The sequence below is a fragment of the Amblyomma americanum genome, chromosome 2 (assembly GCF_052857255.1).
Source record: "Amblyomma americanum isolate KBUSLIRL-KWMA chromosome 2, ASM5285725v1, whole genome shotgun sequence".
NCBI lineage: Eukaryota > Metazoa > Arthropoda > Arachnida > Ixodida > Ixodidae > Amblyomma > Amblyomma americanum.
In genome coordinates, this window is record NC_135498.1 from 182,934,184 (window position 1) to 182,950,569 (window position 16,386).

Below are 16,386 nucleotides of genomic sequence, written 5' to 3' on the forward strand. Positions count from 1 at the left end.
CAGCATATTATCAATGCCTTGCAAAGTTATTGGTTGTTTTATTTTACTAGAGAGATGGCGCAAATCCTGTTTGTCAAGAAGCTCAACCTTTCCAATATATTCAAAGCGCTGTAATGCATGCCTAATGCAAACAGAGCTCCCTAATAATTACTGCATGTTTGCATGGTGACATACAAATTGTTAGCGGCACAGTGCTCACGTCCTTGTAGTACGAAAGCATTGACCGATTCCATGTTGCTCTCACGGTGACAATACTATCAGTTGAGCGCGGTCAGCACTCCGAGTCTGCGTTGAACGCGGCTAAAAAACTGCAACGGCAAAGTGCATACTGGAGGATAAGACAGGCGGTCTGAAGTGTTGAGATCAGCTTATGTATATATTGACGGGCATGTGGTCCGCAGCTGCGCCGACGGCTGTAAAACTCCGGCTTGAAATCTCCTGCGTCGCACACTGGTGAAGTGATGGCCGCCGCTGAGGTAAGTTGATTGAGGAGTGTGCTGGATTTTCATAGGCTTTCAGGATGAGTCAAATTCTAGTCAGAGTTCATTTGCTTCCCTACTGAAGTACTCCTGTTTTACACCGCAGTTCAGGCTGAGGGCTTCGAATTTCATGTCTCAGAAGATAGCATTATTGACGCCGGGTGCTGGTCGAAACACATCCGTCGCAACAGAAAAAGGTTCTAGCTGTTATTAATAATACCTCGGCGTGTGCCAGTTACGAATAACAACGTGGAAAGCTTACCCTGGCATAAGCTTTTTGCATTTAATGGAACTAGTCAACCACTGCTTTTGCTGCTCATCTACGATCAGAATGAACTGGCTCCAGGAACCTATGTCCGAGGCTTTGTTCCCTCCTATAGAGAGAACAAGTGACAAGAATATATTACAGCAATAAAAGATGAAATACTAGACACCACATTAACTAGTATGGGTATGTTTCAAATTCACAACCCTGGCTTCACAGCAGCTGGCTTCGATTATATTAAATCAATTTCAATTAAATATATTTTCGATCTCATCTCTGGCGTTCTAACCAATATTACTAACAGTATGTTTCACATTGGGATATTTCCAGATGAGTTCAAAATAGCAAGAGTCTGCCCAAATCATAGAGGTGGGAGTGATCACTCAGCCAAAAATTTCCGCCCTATATCCGTCCTCCCCGTATTTTCAAATATATTTGAGGGAGTCACAAACTTGAGACTGGAAGGCTTTATAACCAAGCATGAAATAATCAATGAGGCGCAATATGGATCCCAAAAAACAAGTCAACTGAACAGGCATTATTGAACATCAAAAATGAAATAATACATAATACAGAACAAAAAATGTATGCAATTGGTGCATTTTTGAATCTTCAACAGGCATTCGATTCGGTGGATTATCAGATATTATTAACCAAGCTTTACTACTGCGGAATACGAGGTATTACATTAGATCTAATGAGAAGTTATTTAACTAATCGATCCCAATATGTTACTATAAGCATGGTTTGGTTTGGTTTATGGGGGTTTAACGTCCCAAAGCGACTCAGGCTATGAGACGCCGTAGTGAAGGGCTCCGAAAATTTCGACCACCTGGGGTTCTTTACCGTGCACTGACATCGCACAGTACACGGGCCTCTAGAATTTCGCCTTCATCGAAATTCGACCGCCGCGGCCGGGATCGAACCCGCGTCTTTCGGGCCGGCAGCCGAGCGCCGTAACCACTCAGCCACCGCGGCGGCTCTCTACTATAAACATGGATCTTCTTCAGTAACGAAAAGCCTATATGGCGTGCCGCAAGGGTCAATTATATGGACCTATATTGTTCAATACGTACATCAATGACATATGCAGTATGTCAAGTTCTCCAAAAATAATCATGTTCGCAGATGATACTAATATTTTTTTATCTGGCAGATCACTCACTCCACTTCAGTATGCAGTAAATAAGTACTTCGACCTATTCTACCTCTGGCTAGATACTTATAAGTTACGGTTAAATGCTAAAAAACTAAATATGTAATCTTTTCACCAATTAATAAGCATCTATGTTGCAAAATCACCATATGCTTTTTTGATAATGAATTAGATCAGTTAACGACACAAAATTATTTGGCTGTATGGTTTCGAAGTAACTTATCCTGGACTACACATGGTCAGCCATCAAGCAAGGAAACTAAGCTGAACAGTCGCCTGTATGTATAATATTAAAAGACTTGTTCCGCTTTGGTTAAAAAAGTGCTATATTAAGCACTGTTCTACTCACGGCTCACATAATGCGCATTGGTCTGGGGGACAACAGGTCAAAATTATAAAAAATAATTTGATTGCAAAAGAAATAACTGCGAATATTTGAAAACATTTATGGCAAGCCTCAGCTTCTTCCCCTCGCCCGCTCTTTTCAAAGCATCTAATAATCAAAACAAACCATGTCTATTATTTCAAACTCTTGCAGTGCATAAAGAACAAGCTCTACACTACAGCAAATCCCGAGCCATATATACAGTATTCTCTTCGCAGGGGACACAGAAGGACACCTATTAAAAGAACTAACTATAGCAGGCATCATACGACTTAGAGATACCTTCATTGTTGAATCGTGTTGATGAGTTAGTAAATTTTAACCAACCAATTACCAAACATTATCTAAAAACCATATTGCTCAAGCATGACCTTGATTTTGTATAATTTTGTGCTTTTTCCTTTTGTTTTGTTGTGCCTGAAAATGTGCGTTTTTTAATCTTGCTGATTTTTGATAGTAATGTCTTCTTTAATAGCATGTTTGACTTTGAATATAATTTGGATGTTTTGTCATTGCAAAGCAATCAGCAATATCATGCAACCCTTTTTTCTCTCTTTTCTTGTAAATAATTTTGTAATCATGTCTGGTTGAAATATTTGTGGCCAACAATTTAATTACCTAGTTGATTTTATTGAATGCACCTTTAATATGCCCCTTTTTCCTGCTCGCTCAACGTCATCCGGCGCAAAAGCCTTTGTCAGGCACTGTAGCCTTAAGCTTTCGTTACGGCTTTTTGTAACTGAAAGGAACGCATAAAAAAGAGAGAAAGAACGAAAGAAAGAAAGAAAGGAAGAAAGAGAGATAGAACGAAAGATAATACCAAAGAATAAATCAGCACGCAGACCGCGGTTTAGAACGGCACAGAAAGAGAACATGCTGAACTATAAATTTCACTGTAGAGAAGACTTTCTAGCCTGGTGAATGATATTCGAAGTCCCACAAAGAGGAAAACTGCGTATGAGATTTTGGAAGAATTTACGCAATTTTATTTTTGCTTGAAATATTAATCGAAGTGCCTTAACCAAGGCGTCCATTTTTATTCTTATTTATAATGCTCCACATATCGATTTTGTTCCCGCGCCTGCATATTTTGACAAAGTTTTCCAATCATTGAAGGAATTATATGCACCCGCAACGTGAAACTAACCTGCTGCATATTTTTTCGGTATGCTATTGCAACAGCCCGCAAATCATGCTTTTCTGTGGCCACCGGTCTTTGTACACTCTAATACCATATTAATAATGTCTTGCAAGCCCATGTGCAGTTGTATTGTACAAAGGAAAGGGTAAAAATTTTGTTTATCAAGAAGCGCAATCCTTCCAAAACCGACTTCTTTAGCTTCTTGCGGCAGGCGCCCACACGCATAGGCAATGCTGAATAATATTGTTGACCCTATCTATACCGACTCCAGGGCAGCCCTCCAGCTCCTCCTGAGACCTTTCAAGGGCCCATCCATCGCCCGCAGGCTGGCTTGGAGGCTCGACGAACTATGCACCAGGGGTACCCGCATCCGGCTGACCTGGGTCCCGGCCCATGTCGCTGTCCTGGGCAATGAGGAAGCGGACTCCCTGGCTAAAGTGGCACACTTCCCAGGAACTCCGCTCTCCAGGAAACTCTGCTCCTTGGACCTTGCAAGGAGCATAGTGGACCGCCTCCTCCTCCTCGATCACCCTGATCCCAGGGTGGCTAACGGCCATCCCCCACATGCTTTTCCAAATCTTGGCCTGCACTGCAAGGAGCGCAGCCTGCTCCTGAGGCTCAGGGTAGGCTACGCCAACACCGGCTCCCGCCTCTTCCGCATTGTCCTCTCCGACTCCCCTGGGTGCTCCCTCTGCAATTACCCAGAAGAGACAACCCAGCACCTCCTGTGTGATTGCTTGCCTTTGTGTCCGCAAGGACTATCATGGAGACGGGCTCCCCTGCACCTCAGCGGACTACCTTCTTTTCCCCGGCGGTCATCATCCTGTCAAGGCCTTCCGGCACCTCCTCTCCTTCCTGGAGGCCACCGGCCTCTCTGGCCGCCTATAGGCCACAGGGGACAGCAAATGTCATCTGACAGGATCACTGCGGCTGCGCGCCTATCCTCTCCTCTTTCAATTTTTCCCCCTCCCCTCCTCCTCCTATGACACGCCGGAGTGGGCGTGGAGGCTAGCCCTCCAGTAGACAAGCCCGTGTCATCCCACTTTAATCCTTCCCTACAACCACAGAAGAAGAATTCAAGGCTCTAGTTCCTTGAAATACAGAAGCCATTTTCTTAGTGGATTGCATTTAAAATGTGTACTCCTATTGTTCAGCCTCTAAGGTGTTACTTAGGGCTCAAGAAAAACTCAAAAGTTGACAGTTGTGCCAACGCTTCAAAATACGTGCAGCTCACAAGCTGCAGTCAGGGAATGCAGCTCTGCTTAGGTTTACCATCCACACCGATGTACAAACCTGGCAACTTACTGCTTCTTTTTCTTTGCTATAAGAATAAATTTGTTCATGGCCAACGGGTTTATTATTACCAGTTCAGGAAGGAGGTAAAATGGTTCCTGCAGTGGTGGAATGCGGATGACTTTTGTGTTTGAACGTATGCCTAGCTGGCCTTGTGATATGGAGATGGAAAGTATTTCAGGACTATTTCTGGCAAATGTGCAGGTGTAGTTTTGGATAATAACGAGACTGTAACCACTGTATTGGTGCATTGTTTTTTTTTATTTGGTGCGCTAGTAACTCTTGCAACTTTCTTTCTGTGCAGAAACAATCTGCTGAAGTTTAAACTACTTCAACTCAGTGGGAGGACCAGAACAATGAGCATAGTTATTGCCAACCTGGAATTGGCACATGGGCAAATAAGCAGCAGATATCTGCAGCAACGTTAGGAGAAGACGATAGGTCGTTTATACGGGGCTGGCTCAAACAGACTTCCAAAACTTGGTCACAGCAGTGGAAGTACAGTCGAGGAAAGTCTTCACGGTGCTCCACTATGAAGGTAAGCTGCTGCTCACTCTCATTCGACTGCGCCTTAGCCTTCTCTATGGGCACTTAGCTATAATATTTCAAATATCTGTAGGGAGCGTCTGCAACATTTTCAGGCATGTCCTGTTGGTGCTGTACACCATTATGAAAAAGGTCTTAACTTGGCTACCACGCTCAATCATGCGAAACAGTATGCCCAAGTCATTCATTGACAACGGATACGACACAACGAGATGTATTGTCGACTGCTCCGTTATGAACCTGCCGCAGCCAAAAAAACTAATGCCAAAAGAAAACCTATAGTAGCCACAAGGCGCACAACACTGTGAAGTTTCTTATTGCCATAGAACCAGATGGCTACATAAAATATGTGTCTCCAGCTTATGGAGGACGTGCATCGGACTAATATATCACAAAGCACAGCAAGCTGGAGGACCATATCGGCCCAAGAGATGAAGTCACGGCTAAGAGATGCTTCACCTTGACAACAAGCATTATAATCCAAGGAGTGAAGCTAAACGTGCCTACCTTCCCAAAATAAAGGGTATGGCGTAAGCGTGCAATAATGGTTTGCTTTGGTTTATGGGGGTTAACGTCCCAAAGCGGCTGACTATGAGAGAGGCCATAGTGAAGTGCTCCGGGAATTTCGATCACCTGGGGCTCTTTAACGTGCACTGACGTCGCTCAGTACACGGGCCTCTAGAATTTCGCCTCCATTGAAATTCGACCGCCGCGACCGGGTTAAACATGCAATAATGAATGGCTGGATTGCCTCATGGATATATCATTTTCCAATGAAATCTCAACTCAGTGAAGATGAAGACACCAGGACGAGACGGATAGCTCCCGTACGCATTCACGTGGAGCGCGCCATAAACAGTATTAAAACCTACAGAATATTTAAGCAGGCCCTGCCCATGAAGTCCAAGAAAGCGATAACCGAGATGATTCTTGCTTGTACAGGGCTTTGTAATCTCAAAGGTCCTTCAATTGCTACCAGGAGAGAGCCCACAACTGAGTAAAGTTGTGCCAAGTACAAGAGTACGCTTGGTCAGCCTCCCTACTGTGGCAAGTGGACGAAATAAGGTAGCCGTACCATATGGCTGGAGCCATGCTCTAGCAGCCTTCTGAGCTGAAACTTGGAAAGGACCTCATTTCAAAGCAATGACGTAGCTGGCATTTAAAAAAATGGTCCTTACACGTGCTCAAAATTTATCTTTACTACCTTAAAGAAGAGGTCGTTCTAATCCCCAATGTGCACGTGAAGCAAAAAACTGGCAAAGCAAATGTGAGGACACTGCACACATGCAGGTGGCCTTACTTCGCATCAGTATTTTCTAGATTGGTACTGGTTGCAGTCAAAGTCAACACTTCTCCCAGCTGACTGGACTTCAAGCTATTTGCACTTGAAGTGTTTCACACACAGTTTTCCAGTTTATGAATGCACAATAACTGTGGAACTAAATGAACGCATTTGCAATTAAAAGGCAGTCTTATGATGCTTCACTTATTAAAATCAATTTCTTCATTTGTGATAACATTGTGCCATTTCTGCAAGCAATGCAAAATGCACTTATTTGCAAATAATTCCCAATTGGTAAACACAATCGCCATTGAGCAATGTACGCACGAAACAAATGGAAACTGTAGACATCATAACACGTTACAGTGCATTGGTCATAGAGGTATGGATTATAACAATTATTTCCACTGAACTGATCTGATGCTCTATAAATCACACAGGGCAACAATTAGGCCGCAACGTGTTGAATACCCGTCTTGGACCTGCAATAAATTCATGAATTACAGGGTTGTCTATTGTGCAAGCACAATTCAGGTACACAGTTTCTCGCACTTTAAATGAAGTACTGGATAATACGCATCCCAAGAATTTTTATTCTTCCAGGAGCACTCCCTTTTCAAACTCTGAGTTCACAGAACCTTGAGTACTCTGTGGAGATAATGAGCCGTCCAGACGCATGGCGCCTTTTAACTTCTGGCAGGAGGTCACGGAAGTAAAACTGTTGGAGTCGTGGCAAGTTTAATTTCACGAACATAGGTGCAAAAGGCACTTCAAAAACAATATCAGCTTCGATACTCCACATGTAAAAATAACAGAGTTCACAGCCTCTCCACAGCATCTGCAGCTGAACTTGGACATAGTAACCATTCGGCCCATTTTCGGACAGCATGTACCTTCCATCGACCTCCATAACGTCGTGCCTTCCAGACCCCACAAGGTGAAGACAGTTCATCACATGCGGCACTTTATTTCTAGAACAACGGGAGCGGTCTCAAGGAGGCCATCGGGAGACGCAGAGAGCCAGTACATATCTGGACATAATATTGTCCGCACCGCGTCACACTATGCCTGTTTTTTTTCTTAAATTGTGCACGAGCCACTGTTTTATACTTATGGCCATATTTCGTAGCTGCATTGCTAGAAAACGTGGCACTGATTATAGCACTTACTGCTTTGTAGCCTGGTGTGCTGCTTTTCTTCGGCACTTTTTTATACAAGATGCTGTCAATCTAAGGCATCATGCCATTAGCAAAAGGGGCGAATTTTGGCTCCTCGTTTATTTCTCCAGAGCTGCTGCAGCCTTTGGCGATCAGTTTATAAACTTGTTATAAAAGGCACAGCATCGAAGGGAGCTGGCTGGCAAATTACTCATAGCTTCATGGCTGCCATGTGGTGCAGCGTCTTGCCGAAGTCTGCTGGGCTGCGGGGTGCTGCATTAAACGTTGCATAAAGCTGTGTGCCTGGAAGTGAAATGAAAGAGCACACCACATTGAAACAAAAATTACCTCTGTAACCTCTATCAAGATAGTCAACAACAAGAGGTTAAACTTTTTATGTGCACTAACTATGCAATAAAGCTACGTGCTAGAGATAGCAAGTTAGGTTTTTCAGCCTGCCAAGACCTATAACCATTTTCAAGTAACAGGGAAAATTGCACTACAAAAAACGTGGGAGGAATGTGGAACCAAACTTGCATTTAGCTTTGCTCAAAACCATGAATGGGAATATTTAGCATCTGCCGTTTATTCAGCATGCAGCCAAGTAAAGACAGAAGATGAAAACAGCTGAGCACAATAATAAAATAAATGGTACCTGGACAATTGAACAACTCGGCATATCCTGACTCCTCATGCATTTTCTTGAATTCCTCTTCTGAGAGTGGCGCTTTAACAGACACAGTCTTTGCCTGCAACTCCAAGTTTATGTGTTAAGTCTGCTGGGCTCAAAGCTGCGTTTTGTGCCTTTAATTCACTTTGCGGTAGCTTCTGTGCTGGCCCTTCCAGTGAATCCAAGAGAAGTGGAACAGCCCACTTTCCACAGTACCACTCCCACATAGCTGCACTCTCTTGCCTGTCCAGCCATGCAGGAGCAATCAGCATGCAGAACTTGGCTTGTGATCTTTGCCGACAGCCACACTTGATGTGGCCTGCTACTTACAGCCTGTGAGGGCGTCACTTCAGATTTTAGCATCACAATATCATCGCTCACTCTGTGTGCAAGTACTTTCCCCACCCAACCTGACTGCAAGTAGTTATATGACTCTAATGATCTGTATGCTCTTACTTCAAGAATGTCACACGCTTTTGTCTGCACTAAGTAGAACACAATGTCCGGCCCTCTTATCTCTGGCCAATCGCGCATGTCTTCTGACCAGTCTTTGATGTCATCTGGGTGGGTGTACGTCATGGTTTCTGCAAATCAAAAGAGCACATAGTTATTGTTGCATTACTCTTTCATAACATAGATTTTGATGTTGAATTCAGAAAACTGCTTTTTACTAAGCAATGCCAATCAGCTGTCTCATGAAGACAATTTCAACAAAGCATTGTAATCATAATCTATATCAAACATGATAAGACCGTCATCTGTAAATTATGTACATGTTGTGGGCAGACATCCTTTTCTACATAACTACTGCAAATTTCTCACTACGCCTTATGACACACATCATGAATAAAAAAAATTGATGTAGCCTGATTAGATTGCCTTCTACACATTTATAGTTGTTAAATTCTCATTGCAGTATCTTACCCATTTATCCGACTATGCAGTTAAATGAAGCAATGTATCAGTACAAAAAGCATTCTCGTTGCAGCCATTAGCAGCTACCAGCAATCTTCGCGGCGAAGAAACTTCCACTCAAAGCCATTTTTCAAGAAATGCTTTTCAGTCACACGAAGCAATAACACCACGCACCCACTTTCGCTTCTCCAGCCGTACGGTACGCAAAAGACGCGAGTACGTGTAATGAAGCTCTTATTTCGCTGACATGAACGCACGGGTGTGACAGCGGCGATTGCGTTTTTTTACTCAAGAGTATGCGTCCATTAAAGTACGCTCGGCATTCCAGCACTAGCAAGAATAAGTGCAAGCAAGAGCGTGCACTTTCTTGCTGCCGTGGCGTTCACAGGTGATGCGAAAGCGGGTGCCATTCTTCTCAGTGTCTTGAATCGGCGTTACCCTTCGCGGGGGCTCACTGGTTAGGACGCTTGACTGCTAATCACGAGGGCGCGGGCTCGATACAGCACGCGGCAGCCACGTTTCCATGGGGGCCAAACGCATGGTGCTCGTGTACTGCGCAATGTCAGTGCATGTTAAAGAGCCCCAGGTGATCGAAATTATCTGCAACCTTCCACAATGGCATCCCTCATAGCCGATGTCGCATTGGAACGTTAAATCCCTTAAAAAAATCTGCCTCACCTCAAACGCTTCGTCTCCCAAATGGCGAATAATACTGTGTTACTTTTGCGACACATTATCCAAAAACGCAACTATTCACTGATTGCATGGCTAGTTGGGCCCGCAGAATTATTCTGCCAGCCCGTTACCTTCCTCAAACCGAGAGTGGCTACACTAAACAATAGCTATCAATGTGTCGACGTTATGCGCATTATTAATACATGATGAACCTGCACCTGGGCTATCAGGCAGGAGACGACTCAGGAATAGCCTCGAACGTTACTGAATGCGCATAATGGATAAATTTGCTCCGGAACATGCCCAGCTTCGCACCATGACGAAGCGTGGCTGCACACAAGCACTGCTGCCCACAAAGGAATGAGTACGCAGTAAAAACACTCACCACTGATCACCACATGCCGCGACGAAGTCGACGCAGTCGACGAGGCGCAGGCAGCGCGGGCTTCGTTCTCGGTGCCCGTCACGATCGCATTAGAGACAACCTAGTTGCGATTTGTGTCCCGCGCAGGTCAAAGGAAGTGGGCAACACAGAAACAAAAAACGGCAAAAATCAGGGATGCTGAGAGGTCACAGGATCTATGGTTGCACAAGCGAAGCAAGTCACGCCAGCAGCAGTAAGCTTGTTGTCATAGCTGAAAATGGCGCTAGTTCTTCTTTCTGACGTTAGGCGGCGCCAAAATGGTAACATGGCGCTGCGCAGAGGGGGTTTTTTGAAAAGGCCTATACTCGACGAGAAATTTTTTTTGGCAGTGATGAGAAAGCTACAGAGGAGGTGCATCTTTAACTACGTCACTCTGTCAATAGTGAAGTCGCCGGAGGGCCGGACGGCTCTTCGCCCGAATCGCAATGCGTCGCTGCATGGACTTAGGGTGCCTCGATGAACGGTTGCATCGAGGCAGCAGGCGCCGATCATGTAGTTGGCGCAATCCGCGGTAATTTACCGAAACCAGACCTGCCTAAAAAGTTACTTGCAACCAACCAATTCATATTTAATGTGACAGAATTCGGTCCTCGTCTTGCCATATTATTACCACAGAGTTTTTCCATTACGAAATTCTCTGTTTCGCAGATAGGGTCGTGACGTCATCAGCCCCCCAAATTTAAAAATATTTGGACTAAAATGTCCGAGTATCTTCCTTGGATTATCTTATGGAATTATACTAACCCCACTCATTCTTCCGCACTAATCCACGCATTAATCTACCTCAATGCAGCCACCAATATTCAGTAACCTACATTATACCACCCCAAAAAATCACAATTTTCGACTTTAATGAAATAACTAAACCGTACCAATCCACCTTATTCTATTTTCTCGGGTGAACGAGAGTCGAAATTTGGATGGTCCTTTCCAATATTCGTGGATGTTGCAAATGCTGCAGCATTTTGTGCAAGAAAGATAATAAAAAAGGGCTACAAGTTTTTGACCACCCTACAACATTGGAAATATCCAGCTATCGCAGAATTGTGCCTTAAGTAGTCAGTACTAGCAATACAATGCGTTTCGAAACAAAAGTACAACTGCAATCGGCGAATATAACCTTCTGCGTGGGACGAAAGTCCTTATTTCGGCTCTGTAGCTCTGCCTCCAGTTTGTAGAAAAAGTTTTGCTGGGTATATTACTAGCCGGGCAAATCGACAGCAGCCTCCTCCCCTCCCCCGTTTCTTTCAGCCTCCTCTAATTTTCCTAGCAAGCTTCAGTCTCCTTTTAGTAGTTCCTGGTGTATTATACTACTTTGATCAATCATGGCCGTATTTCCTCGCACCATCAATTAGCGTGATCTGCTGGTCGCCAACTGCAAACACCACGCAACTCAAAGAGAATATAACAAATTTGTATTTTGAGAAAACGACTTCCCCGACAGGTTCAGCAAACACGGTGATTAATAACGCTGACTCGTCCTCTTCGCTGAAAACTCTGACCTATTAAATGTTTTATTTGCTCACACCAAATATTTTTGATGGGCACAGAAACACAAAGCCATGTTCCGAACATTGAAAATCTGCGTGGTTCTTTTGATTGTAAAGCGGTACGCGAACGCTGTGCCATCCGTGCAAACTCGATGCGCTAGGTAAAATTTTCTGGGCTTATCTCTCCAGCTGCCATAGACAGGGCGTGCATTAAACAGAAACCTGCGCAGAAGTGCAAGAAGGGGAGCACAGTAGACGAACCTTATTGAAAGTGTGCGAACATTCAAGTGAATTCATTGCCGTTCCGTCGCAGCAGGTAGAGACATGTAAAACGATAACATGTGAGAAAGGAGACGTCGAAGGCATGAAAAATTACAGACCGATCAACTTCCTGTGCGTTGACTACAAGGAAATTACCAAGGTAATTGCTAATATAGCGAGGACAACGTTACAGTTGAATCAACCTATTCACCAGACGGGCTTTTATGAATCAAGTGATAGAGAAGTGCGCGGAATATAACCAACAAACCCTTTATAGCGTTCCTAGATTACGAGAAAGAACTTGACGCAGTCGAAAGAGCGGCAGCGAATGAGGCATTAAGGAGTGAGGATGCAGCAGAGCCTTACGCAAAAGTACTGGAAGACACTTATAACGGCTTCGCAGCCTCTATAGTCATCCATAAACACAGCAACAAACTTCCAGAAGAAAGGCTGTCAGGCAGGAAGACGCGATCTCTTTAATGCTATTCATCAACTGTTTATAATAAAGGGTTAGTACTCATTGGCATCCACCCAAGCGCAGCCATAAGGCTACAAAAGGGAAGCTATGCAGCTTTCTCAGAAACTTGGTAGTTAAAAAAAAATTGTCCTAATCCGAGGTTCGAATCCTGCACCACCACTTCACCGGAGCAGACACTCTACCAACTGAGCTAACCGGGACGGCAAGCTGATGTGAGGGCGAGAGCGAATTGAATAACTCGAAGTGATCAATAACTCAATAACTCGAGCATCACCTGTTTACACGCGGTATTCAGAAGCATGGATTGCGAACAGTTAGAGATAAGAGTTATGGAATGATACCCTAATAATGTGCGATTCGGTAATGATACTGTCTTGCAGAGCTACTTAGGGAATGAATTGCAGATCATGGCTAATGTGTTAGACAGAGAAGACCGGTGGGTCTAAAAATTATGTAGAAAACCAAGGTAATGTTCAACAGTCTCGGAAGGGAAAAGCAGTTTACAACTGGTAGCGAGGAGTTGGAAGCGGTAAGGGAATATGTCTACTACGAGCAGGTAGTTACTGCAGATTCACATCACGAGAGCCAAATAACTAGAAGAATAATAATTGGGTGGAGCACATTTGACAGTTTTAGATTGTTAATGGCAGTTTACGAATATCCAATAAGAGGAATGTATATAACAGTCGTATTTTTCCGGTCCTCAACTATGGGGTTCAAACGTGGAGGCTAACGAAAAGTGATCTACTTAAATTGAGGAGAACGCAGTGTGCTATGGAAAGGAAGTTAAGTATAACACTAAGAAAAGGCCCGGAATGGTCGCATTTCGATGACGAAATGCTAGAGGTCCACGTACTGTGCGTTGTCAGTAAACGTGAACAAACTATAGACACCAAATTTTTGCTTGCGTATTTTATTCTTTCAAACGATGTGTTAGACAGCATCAGTTGCTGCTGTATAACGCATCTAACGCTGCCACCTGACTCTAGCCTTCCACTACCCTGCAGTACGAAATTTTTATGCAATGCATACGCTAATGATCTTCCCGAAAGATATTCGCCTCCGTACTATGTAACACTCGGGAAAGTTTTTGCGCATCATGATGCAGAAGAGTGTTCAGCTTTTCCAGACTAAAGCAGATCTGCAGAGTCTGTCGTTGCCGAACATAATGATGTAGTACATGTCTGTATTTTCTTAACATTGCAGTTACTTCAATGAATAATATATAGTAATCAGTATTAATGGGGAATGGGTGCCCAGTGGCGGAGTCTCCCAGAAGATGGCGCATGCGACGGAGGAGCTGCGAAGGGCGGCTTTCACCAAGCTCTGTAGCGCTGAGGAGCTGCTGGAGTTTGCTGCGTTCAGACGCTAGTTTGCGGTCGATGATAGCCGCCTTCAACGTGTCGAAGGGTCGCGCCGAGTCCGGCGAGCTGATGACGTCCACTACGTCCTCAGCGACGTCAGGAGGAAAGGACGACATGAGGTGGAGGAACTTTGTCTCCTGGCTGGTGATACATCACAGCTGGAAATGCGCCTCAACCTGCAGGAGCCAAGTGCGGGGGCAATAAGGGCCCCCACATAAGTGCCTGCCACAAATCTAGGCGGTAACGGAGTAGGCTTAGTCGATGTCCGGATCCTGCAACTCCTGCTGCCAGCTGAAGAACCTTGCTGCCAAACTCTTAGCCAAAAAGGTCTAAAAGGGCGCAAGAGGTTAGTCTCTTTGGGGACCAACTGGTTTGCCACAACCATTAGTCCTTTTCGGGACCAACTGCAAAGGGTGCCACTGGTGGTCCCCTAGGTAAGAGGTGCAACAGTTAGTCCCTGGGAACAGCCTCTGCAAGAAAAAATGCAAACGAAGCGCAATTTCCAGTGTTAATAAGAGCGATGTAGTCCGGGCGGAACCACTTGTTACATATATAATACATACACTAACCCTTATTACAACAAGAAAGGAAGCAGAAATCAACACACATGAAAATACCAGGATTCGAAATTACCACCTTTGGATCGGGACCCAAGCACGGATATCACCAGGCCACAGCAGCAGACGTTCCGGGGGGAGTGGGCTGAAAGTAAACGTTTTATATACGGAGCACACACATTCTTTTAGTTTAACGCCCGCAGTTTAATGAAACTTATTGTTGGTCAGGAAAAAGCATGCTGATTTTGCTGTGAAATGATTTTGCAACAAGTTAAGGTAAGGCTTTAACTATACGCACAGTAGATTAAATCGCGTTTTTGACCAAAAAAGAAGTGTCGCACCGTGTATACCTACCCGCCGTTACTTGACAACCACGAATCGTTGTTGTTTTTTGCGGATAATGTGGTCTTATCTGCAGCAACTTGCAGCTGCACATTGCAGCCTGTCTAAAACTAATACAGGAGGCTGTCATTCACTTCGTTTTTTTACTGGCGGGCAGCGCCATTGTGGAATAGAATATTTGCCGCTCATCGTTTTGCTTAACGTCGCCGATACTTATGCAGCATCAGATAAGCTCGTAAACAAACGGAAACGAAATAAAACTATTTATGCTCGCTTAACGCACAGCCTTTCAACTCACATTCGGCACGTATTGAAGCTTGTAGTTCTTGTTTATGCACTTTCCTAGCTGCCAGTTGCTATTTGATTCTACGCAGCCTTTTTCTCACGCAACACAGTCCATCCTCTTCGGCACGAACAGCGGCGGTGCTGTCACTGGCGTTATGGCTCAGTACACTTGAGCATTCGGCGGCGAAAGCGAGCGAAATCCGCCGCCGCCTGCGAAATGCTGCCTCGTTCACACTTCCAAGCCATCACCTCACCACTCTTGGCGTACACACATATTGTTAGAAAAGCGTTTAAAGCGACGCTGTCGACGTATCATTTGCGTATGCAAGCTTTCATACGCTACACGCAGGTATTTTGCGGGACTTCGCGTCATATGTCACAATCCCTCCTTTATTTTAGCGTGTGCAAACAGAGAAGAACGATAAGCGCAGACTAGTTGGCTCCATCTGGTTGTTAGGACGGCAAACATTTCTGTCAACAAACCGACGCACCTCTTTGGCCTAGCAGCGGCATAATCGTCGCTCTAAAAGAAAAATGAAGAAAATTTATCCCTTATAGGTTTTTGTTATAGGCCAAAAGAGACGACGCGAAAAAGCTCTGCCCAATTTGTCTCCACTGAATGCACTTAAAAGGCAGTAAAAAACACGAAATCAGTATGAAGCGAGGGACCCTACTTTAAGGGGCGCCACCATGTTTGGAGAGTAACGGCGAACGAGAGGAAGCAGAATTTGTCGTTTGTCCTTCAGTTAGTCTTTTTCAGGCGAAGTGCAAAGCATTTGGTCCTTGAGGCCTGCACGCGGCACGCATGCGGTCGTAGTTGCTCCTTTTGAGCTGCTCATGTGGACTAACGGCTGATATTGCTCCCACGGGACTAATTTTAGTTAAGAGTGCAGCTAGCACCTAGGCACCTGATGCTGAGGCATATATATATATATATATATATACCAGTTTGAACTCATTTTTTCTCTGCCCAACAGACTGTGACAAAGTATTTTCATCCATTGTTGTTATTAAAAACGGCAAAACGATAGATTAACGGAATTCAGATAGCCCCTGGTAAGTATGTACTTGACTTAGTCTGCCCTGTCTTAATGCATGTGTACAATCTAATAGTTTCAACAGGTGCATCTCCTAAAAAATGCAGGGAACCCGAGTTGTACCTACGTTTATACAGGGCGAAATAAATAACATTAATAATTACGGCCTTATTTATATTTGGCC

General features: G+C 44.4%; 2 long non-coding RNA genes across 2 annotated transcripts; one reads left to right on the top strand and one right to left on the bottom strand.

Moving 5' to 3' along the window:
- The first annotated feature begins 311 nt into the window (after positions 1-311).
- Positions 312-4,775, top strand: LOC144122054 (uncharacterized). The gene is made up of 2 exons (XR_013312789.1): positions 312-476; positions 3,698-4,775. It is a non-coding gene; the product is annotated as an uncharacterized LOC144122054 (long non-coding RNA).
- Positions 4,776-5,105: 330 nt separating this feature from the next.
- LOC144122053 (uncharacterized) lies at positions 5,106-14,706 on the bottom strand. The gene is made up of 4 exons (XR_013312788.1): positions 14,615-14,706; positions 10,350-10,449; positions 8,831-8,958; positions 5,106-8,007 (listed from the first exon to the last, which is right to left on the bottom strand). It is a non-coding gene; the product is annotated as an uncharacterized LOC144122053 (long non-coding RNA).
- Between the last annotated feature and the right edge of the window lie 1,680 nt (positions 14,707-16,386).